Genomic DNA, 9,897 nt, shown 5'->3' on the forward strand with positions numbered 1-9,897 from the left:
TCCTGTGATCTTCTAAAGTTATGCACTTCAAGTCTTCGTTAACAGAGAAATGCTGGTGTGTACACTCACATGATCTTAAATACCACATGCACTTGTGCATAATCTTTAAACAGTATTTCTTGGAAAATACTCTGTTTGACCATCATCAAGTACCCCCATATGTGAACTTTACAGTCCCTGGAAATCTGAACGTAGTTTGTGTTTCTCCCTGAATTCTTTTATTTTTATTGGAAAGTAACTTTTTCTAAGGCCAAGCTTTCAAATCTGGTCTCCAAATCTTTATTTTAATTCAGAAACCTGAATGAAATAGGCATGGCTTCCAGGTTTGTGGGTGAAAATACCCTCCCACAAAAGACAACAGAAATTGAATTTTTTTCACGTATTCTTGTACACAAAAAAGCAAAGCAAGACACTTCTAATGCAGTGTGCAACTGTGTTCCTGTACATAAGTAAGGGAAACAAGAACAACTCCGTTTTGAATGCTAAAGTCAAACTGGAAGAGCTCTGCTCTGGGTCACAGTTTACCTGCTTTCAAAGATGGACAGGCTGCTAAATGTTTTAACATGTTTTAAAAGTCAGATGATGCCATAACTGGAGTAAGTGTCATGGCCAAGGTCACACAGACAGCTTGTGGCAGAGCAGGGACACAGTTTCCTCGTTAGCATTTCCCAGCATCAGCATCCTGTGCACAGGTACATGTGGCAATGTCCACAGTGACCATGGTCTGTATTTCAGCTGTGACACCCCCAATTCAAGCTTCAAAAATAACAGCATGCCACTGGACTAATATTGGATATTTTCACCCGTGGAAAATATTTTAAACAAAACACAGCCAAAGTGGAGTTAATTGGCAGAGCAAAATAATTCTCAAAATGTAAGATAAAACATGTTTGTCACTTCCACTACCTTGTTTTTTAATTCCAAAACTTTAAGACTGGTACTATGTTTACTAAGTTAGTAAAAGAAAAAAAAAAAAAAAAATGCAAGTAATTAGTCATGTACAGTGACCTAAGAAATTACCTGGGGATAACACTGCAGGACAAAGCAGGATTTTTGTGCGCATGTGCTTCAGTTCCTCTGGTGCATTTTGCATGTACCATGCATCTTTGGAGCCTGGTTATTTGTATGTTTTGCTTGCCCCAAGCTGAGATTCTCCCTTCTCTCAGAAGATCAGTGAGTGAGCAGTGCAGCTCCCCCAGACGTTTCCAACACGTCTGCCATGAAGGACAGTGCTGTTCTGTACCTGCCTCTGTGTTCTCTGCTGTTTTACTGAAAAGCTTTTAAACCAACTGGAAAGAAGTTACAAACTTTTCTGGGCATGTTTCTGAGTCGCTCTTCTGACAGCAAAAGATACCCATTTCACTGTTCCACTCCAGTGTATTGACCTATATAAACTCTCATCTCTCTGAGCAAACTATTAACTTATTTTTTATTCTGTCTTTAAATAAAAGCTTTGGGTTTTATTTGGGGTTTTTGTTTGTTTTCAAAACACACAAAAAATTCTTCATTTATAAGCTTCACTGTTCTCTTCCCCAGGCTGCTCCTCTCCTCCCCAGACTGCTTTTTCCAATCTCTCTCTTCAAACAAATATAAACATTTTTATAGCCTTTTGCTAAAAGATATATTTTCTGAAAGGTTTTAACTAATAAATATTAATTAATTTGCGCTAATTAATCAGTAGGACTTCTTTTTCTTGCCTGTGAGAGTAACATCTTTTTATTCTGACTGTACAGTTCATCTTTATTATGCCAAAACCAATCAAGTAGAATCATCCACTCACTGCTCACACACACACACAATTACAGACATTAGACTAATAAATGGAACAGCAATTTTTAAGACTTACAAACTAATACTAAAGAAATTTAAAGACAAACAGTATTTAATACCAGTAAATATACATGCTTCTTCTTGAAATATCAAAATCATTTGAATTTGGTGATGTCAGCATTCTTTTTACTGAATCTATGTGATACTTTCAAAATAGATTCTTCCAAAATTTCAACCAAATTTTATTTCTCGGGGGAAAAAAGTCAGTGCCAAAATGTTTTGTCTGGCACTCTTTGTTATCACTTCCTTATAATTCTGTACAAAATATTTCAAGTATGGATGCCTTAAATGGTGATAAATAATTCTGTAAGAGTTGAAACACCCTCTGTAAGAAACACCAACATCTGCCACTTCTGCTGAGTTTAGTGGTACTTGGGAGTGCCCCTCACTTCTGAAAATTGGGCATTTTGTTGAAGCCCTTCATCACAGAAACGTGGCTCCTGTTTCCTGCAGCAGTGATCATTTGTGGACCACAGAACATTTCTCCACCTACATGGGGGTTCTTCACAAGAAGAACCTGCATGGCCTTTGTCTTTTCCCATATTGCTTTTTAAAATATTTGAGAAAGGAAAATATTGTTCTGTTTTTTTTTCATTTATCTTCTCTTTTCCTGAAATGGTCACAGAAAGGAACTAAATCGGAACTCGAGCTCAAACAGTGGAATGCCCAACCTGCATAGCTACACATGCTTTGAACCCAGCCACAGCAGAACAAGGATTTTTTTTTTTTTTAGGCTTTCTTCTGGGGCACACTTGCTTCTTTCCCCCTTCTATGCCTTGTAGTTTGGTCCTGATCCCCTGCTCTCTCATGGCTCCATCCTGATCCCTCTCTTCATCGGGTCTGAGTCACAAGAGCAACAACCCTGCCTGCTCCGACCTACTCAGTGCTTCAGCTGTTAAGGTAAAGCCCACGCTCCCAAGGGACTCACGTTTGAATACAACCCCAGGATTGTCAGGGCTCTGGCTGGCAGTGCTGCCGAGGGGACAGTCTAAGGCTCTATTTTAATCTTCTGGAGCCCAGCCAAAGACTGGAACGGAGCTGCCAGCACGAGGGGGGCCCTCCTGCTCACTGTGCCTGACCTCCCATCAGGAGAGGTGCTGGTGTGTTCCTTCTCAAACTACTAGGGCTCTTTCATTGCGCCTGACCTCCCATCACGAGTGCTACCAGGGATCCAGCTCTGACTACTGGGGCTTAACCCTGGCCCGGCTCCAGCACACGAGCCGCACGCTGCTTGTCTCCAGATGTAAGATGCACTGAGCATAAATCCAGACTCAGCTGCAAGCGCTGTTTCAGGTACGTTATAGAGCAGCCACGGAGAGACACTGCTTGCTCGTCCTGCCTTAGAGAGCAGGATGCATCCCCCGCACACTTCTTCAGCTTTATTTGGGAGGATGCAAACCAGTGTTTCACTGGTGTTTGTGGTCTCAGCCCGAGTCCGGTTCTGCAGCTTGCCTTCAGATGCACAGTCCTGTCCTGTCATACTGGCTCCACAGCCCATCCCCACAGTGATGAGACCTGGCCGTACCATGGGCCAAACCCATACACAGCTGCAAAGCTGAGCATGCCTTACCCTCTCCTGGATACCCAGAGAAGGGAATCTTACAAAAACCCTGGCAGGGTGATGCCCGGTTTTGATGCTCAGCGCTGCAGACCTCTCCTCCAACACGAGCAGCAAAGCACAGCAGCACTGTCCGCCTGCCTTACTCCTGGTTCGCCTGGAGTGCGGACACCAGTCCATCCTGGCTTACCATAAATCACCACCTCAACGTGACACCCCTTGCAACACTTACTCTTCACTGAAAGATAAATATATTTTTACCAGCCTAAGTCAGTGTGTCCTAACTAACTTCAAGTGACGCCCGCCGGGTCAGTTCTAGAGCTGCACAGCTTTACACCAGATTTACACCTCGGCAGCCCGGAGCCTCTGATGCCGCCGCGGTGACCGAACCTGCGGCCGGGCACAAAGCTTTGCCCTGAGAAGGCTCGGGGGGGCTCAGAACCGACACGGGCCGAGCCTGCCCTTCGCTGCCGCGGCGGCCGGTGCGGCACAGCCCGGGGTGTGCTCCGTGACCGGCCTGGGACAGCCGGGGCTCGGTGTCTGTGCCATGGCCGGTGTGGGGCAGCTCCAGGACCGCTGCCCGAATGTCCCCGTCAGCCCGGGGCTCGCTGCCTGAGCCATGGCCGGTGTGGGGCAGCCCCAGGACCGCTGCCCGAATGTCCCCGTCAGCCCGGGGCTCGCTGCCTGAGCCATGGCCGGTGTGGGGCAGCCCCAGGACCGCTGCCCGAATGTCCCTGTCAGCCCGGGGCTCGCTGCCTGAGCCATGGCCGGTGTGGGGCAGCCCCAGGACCGCTGCCCGAATGTCCCTGTCCCTGTCAGCCCGGGGCTCGCTGCCTGAGCCATGGCCGGTGTGGGGCAGCCCCAGGACCGCTGCCCGAATGTCCCCGGTCCCCGCGGCGCCCCCTCACGCCCGCCCAACATGGCGTCCCGCGGGCGCCGCCGCGCCCCCTCCTGGCCAGCGCCGGCAGCGGCGATGCCGCGGGCGAGGCGCCGCCCTGAGGGGAGCGCCTGGAGCGGGGATCCGCCAGCGGCCCCACACGCGCGGGGATCCAAACCCCCAAAACCTGCGGCATTTCCCGCAGCCCTGCCCGAGACCCGGCACGTCCCTGCCCCAGTCGTGCGTGCATCGTGGCCTCTCTTTCGCCGCAGGTGTTGGCGCTTGGGACTGTGAAGTGAGCGGTGGCCGTGGCACCGGTGGGATGCGACAGCAGCCTTGGGGTCCACGCACAGCCTGAACCCCCGGCCAAACAGCCTGAACCCCCAAACAGCCTGAACCCCTGTGCTCAGGACAAACAGCTTGAACCCCTGTGTTAAGGCCAAACAGCCTGAACCCCTGTGCTCAGGGCAAACAGCCTGAACCCCTGTGTTAAGGCCAAACAGCCTGAACCCCTGTGTTCAAGCCAAACACAGACCTGACCCCCAGAGCTCACAGCCATCACCACCAGCCTTGGACTCGCTGTACAGCGCTCTGTGCGCTGCCCAGGGCTGAGAAAGGTTTTCCGACAAAAAGCGTTCAGGAAGCACCACTTTAAGTCACTGGGAAACGACTGATGTGCGAAAACTTGCCGGCGTTGTTCTCGGTGGATGAGTTTTTGGCAGCTGTGTGTCACTCCGGCTCGGGAAGATGGTTAGCACAGGGATTCTTGGCAAAGCTAAACTCATAAAGATCGCTCTGTTTGAGTGATTGCATCACCGCAGGTTCCTGAGTGACTTCAAACTCGAGATGCATATTTTAAATCTCCCCCGCTGTTGCTGATAATTTGTTCCATATTTACCATATTACTTAGGACTTGCAAATGGGGCGGGTTTTTTTAGAACGTAAATGTTAATTGAATTAGATGGCCATAGCCACAGCAGGCCGAGCTCATCCCTGGCCCCTAATGCCATGGCAATCCCTGGGTTTAACATTCAGGGTGAATTTAGCACTATTGACTTTCCCCCAACATTAATCCATGGTACTTGAAAAGAGATGGAGCTGCGTAAACTCAGATGGTAACAATTTCTGATTGAGGTTTGTGCTGGCTTTGGGTCCCAAGGTTTTCAAAGGATGAGGCTGCTGAAACTGTATTGCTTGTTCAAATTTATATTGGCATCGATACATACAGTTCTGGACCTACCCAAAAAACACAGTTCTTGTATCTGCATCTGTCAAGGTAGGACTTGGGTAACAATGTTGGTAAAATAAAAGGCTTAATGCAACAAACTTTTAAAAGCACATTTCCTCAGTTGGGGTTTTTATGGTAATGTTCTTCCTTTAAATAAAACTGCAAACTCCCCATAACCTTAGAAAAAGCAGCAGCTCAAAAGGAAATAATCTCATGCTCTAGTGTCCTACATCCTGCAGAGATTGCATCCAATGTCCAGTATTGCATTGTTAAAATCATCTCATAAAATGACATTTAAGGTGCCATAGTTACCATTTATGAAGAGGATATCCTTTAGCATGTGATAATAGCTTTTACTTTGGAGCAAGTATGGAGTAAATAAGATCTGCACTGTTGGGATGTCCAAGCTGATGGGAGAGCCGTTGATTCTGAGACAGCTTTTAATTTCACTTTCAACCTGCTCTACATTATTTGCTAAAACAATTTACAGAAAAAATCAGTTCAATCAATGTTTGGGAAAAGATATTTTAGTTTTGGCAATTAATTTTAAAAACAAACTAAAGATTCATGTCAGTGAGAGAGTACAGCTGTCATGAGCCTTAGCTACCTGAGGCTGATTACAGTCCAAGTAGACAATAATATGATTTTCAGCTTTCATGTTAAAAATCTCATTTGAAGTGTGAAATTAATATCTTTTTCTGGCATTTTTCTTGCTCGATGTCTCCTCCATTTGTGGTTTATCCAATTATTTAAATTTTAATTCACTGCCAAATGAGCAGATTTACCACATACAGATCCCTATTAATGCATATTAATGCAAGCAGTAAAGTATTTCATCCTGTTCTGGAAGCTAAGACTTCAGAAAGGTTCAGAAGGATCAGTAAGGATTCATACGAATAATTCAGGGGTTGGAAACCATACCTTAATGCAAGATACTTAGGCAACTCTTTCTAGTTCACTTAAACAAAAGGTGACTAAGAGCTATTAGTTCACATCCTGTTCAGTTTATGAGGAGGGTTTGGATCACAGAAGTGTCCTAACACAGACAAGAAATTCCCTTCTGAACCCCAGTGTCAGGGTACCGGAGCACTTTGGAGTGAGAGTACAGTTAACTTTTGGAGAAACTTGCTGAATATTGATTTGCCCTTTGCACTCTTCAATGTGAAATTTGTGTGAAAAGAACCGGGTGTCCCCATCCCACTGTACATTGGTGGCCATGTTTTCAGCACAATCTAGCCAGTGCTGCTGGTGTGATAGTCAGTATCTCCTGTGCCTTAATCCACACACGAGGGGTTTCTCTGCTAGGTCAGGTTGTCATCACTCGGCAGGGACAGTTGCCCAGATGGTGACCTTGCTGTCTGTGCAGTGCCCACCCAGGTGTGGGAGCATCTCATCCAGCTCTCCGTGCTAACTTCTCTCCAATTTTTTGATTTGTCAGTCCACTGAGACCTCTGGAAAGGACATTGGAAAACTATTGGAAGTGTGACACTGACTTAAATTTTCCAGCCTGACAGATATTTAGCTCTGGTTCTACCTTGCGCCCTCAAGGTTGGCAAGAAAGCATAGATTGAAAGTGCAAGTTAACACACTGTGAAGGTTCTTTTTGTGTAAATTGAGCGGGGCAGGCAAAAACACATGTAGGAACACCAAGGCTACAAAATAAATAAACTGGGACTCTCTGCATCCAGTTCTATCAAAAACTGGGACAGAACTTTACTAATTGGAAGAAGCGATGGATACTGGGAGTCAAGTGGTTCCAGCAGGAGTGTTGTTTCTGGGAGATAAGCAAAGGTAAGACCTGCCTTTTTGGATGCAGCTTGGCAGGAGGGAAAGTTGGCAGAGCTGAGCCAACAGTGAGCTCTTTAAAAATCCCATCCTTGCCCTTTGAGTTCTCTGGGTACTGCGTTCCCGTGGGCTGTGTGACTGTACACAGCAACACATCTTTAAGTACTTCCGTGCTGGGTTTGAGTATTGGCTCATGCTCTTCTTCAGTTGCCTGTGGGTAGGTTTATAAATTATGTGCTGAGGCTTATTTCGTTTATGTGGTTTCTTGAAATATGCTTAAACTTAGGAGATATTTAGTCAGTATCTTTGCCTCTTTAAAAACCTTCTGCTATGTTACTCATATATTAGGTTTTGGGTTTTACAGAACCTCTTAAAAACCTCTTGAGCAGATCAGTAAAGGTCTGCTGGCCACAAAGCCCACCATCCTGCTGCCACCACGTGCTGCTTGTCAAGGTGCCCCTTCTTCCCTGGTTCATTAACTGAACATTGTTGGCAACAGTGAGCAGTTAAGTAGCTAAATGTCTATTCAAAGAGTGGCCTGCCAAGTTATCAGTGCAGGCATATTTTTGTAAAGAAATATGCAGCTCAACTTGTGGTACCATTGAGAAGCTGAACTGCAAAAACATCAACACCACAAGTACACAGTATTTTTTCTCCTGCTTACAACACAGTCATTTATTTTGGAATTCTTATGTCAGCTGAGGACTTCAGGGCAGTGACAGCAGAAGAGCTGTCCAGATGCCAGGGAGAAGAGAAACCTGTATATGTACTCCTGTCCTGAAATGGTAGAGGGCAGGGAGAATAGCTGGGAAATTATCTGAAAGACTACATTCCCATAAGCTTTCCAAGGGAATCCACAGATTGTTCCCACAGCAGATACCTGCAATACTTTGAAAATATGTACAAAATGAAATTGCTAAATGATGATTGCTAAATTCCCTTGTCTTCCTGTACCCGCAGAGATCTGCAGATTCAGAACAACCTTTATATTAAGATAAATGATTGCCTTTCAAATTAGCTGGGAAAGCATCACATAATAAAGTGATTGTGATGGGAGTAATCTCTGTGCTTATGGCCAGTGAGATGGTGGGCTCTGACATCAGGGTGGCCAAGCAGCAGACAAAGAGTAAACAAATAACTATAATAGAGACTTTGTTTGGAGTTAAGTGGAAAACTCAAATCTTTCTATAGTGTGTTTTTCTATAGTATATGGAGACAGGGTTTTTACCTCTTACTATGGTACCATTTCTGTGTGAAGACAGCCCCTCCAGCTCTCAGCTTTATTTAAAACTTTTAAATTCTCTGGCAGTTCACAGCACTAACTTTTTGAAAGAGTCTGTGTTCATTAAAATGTAGGGAACACAGTCTGTATAGCATTGTGCAGAGGCTGTGCAGAAGTTTCTCCTGCGTCATATCACAGAATCTGATGTTTTTAAACCTTGTTTTAAAAGGCTTTTTTTTCTATTTTATCTGGAAACAAAACTTGAGCGCAGGTACAGGTACTGTACTGAGGTACAGGTGTGCTGAGGCAAACCAGAAGATAGTTCTGTTTCATTCTCTAACTTCTTTCCTGCCATCTGTTACCTCAAAGGTTTAACTTAGACTATAAATTTTTGAGGGAGCAAGAATGCCTTTTTCTTACATTTGGACAACACCAGAAATGGCTGGTCCATGTCCAAACTTTTAGGTACTACAATAAAATAGATAATAAATCTTTCAAATTATGTCTTTTTTTTAATGCTCCCATGATCATCATGGGTGTGATGTTGTTTTATGGCTAGAGAGCCAAGACATAGATGGTCTCCAGTCAAAGTTATCAAGTATCCCCTAATTATGGCTGTGCTTATTCAAACCACCTAAGAGCTGGTATTTCATACCAGGACTTTATGTGTTCAAAGCCCAGTTCCAGTTGGTTTGCACTGCAGCTGTTGTGAATGCATGCCCTGCTATGAATGGAGCCCAAGTGAGGCTGCATAGCTTAAGTGTTGTTGAAAATGAGACACAGACATTAAGTGGCCATCTGTGGAAAGTTTTCAGTTGCTTTCATGCTACTGCACTGGGATTCATGGCAGATCCCAGGGAGAGAATTCATTTTTCTCTGATGATGTTCACTTCCTGCAAATGCTGCCTTTTTCTTCCTGCAATCTTCTGCTTGGATCAGATCATCTAATTACTGTAACAAATCAGGGAGTCCTGTTTCTGCAGCAGTTTTCTTTCACTGTATATCCATTGTCAGGTGCACCCCACCAGCACCGAGGTGAAAAAGGAATGCTCACACTGACTGTAGAAAGAAGTATGGGGAACAAATGGCACTTGCTCAAATAATGAAAAGCTGTAGCATGAAGTGTGAGAACAATTCAGGGCTGCTTCTTCAACAATAATGGCACATGACAGAGCATAGTCCAGTATCACAGACACACCAAGACAGTTCAGCTTAATTCCTTTGTATATCACACTTTTGACTAAAGGTAGTTGAAGGTCCTCTGTCCCCAGGGTGGGTATTTGCAAAGCAGAGATAAAATAGTGAGAAGTATTACAAAGGCAGCAATTACATTTATAATTGATGAGTAACTTCCACTGTAATGAAATCAGAACATGCTATAAAATCCATGAGGCCCT

Source organism: Lonchura striata, chromosome 19 (assembly GCF_046129695.1).
Source record: "Lonchura striata isolate bLonStr1 chromosome 19, bLonStr1.mat, whole genome shotgun sequence".
Lineage (NCBI taxonomy): Eukaryota > Metazoa > Chordata > Aves > Passeriformes > Estrildidae > Lonchura > Lonchura striata.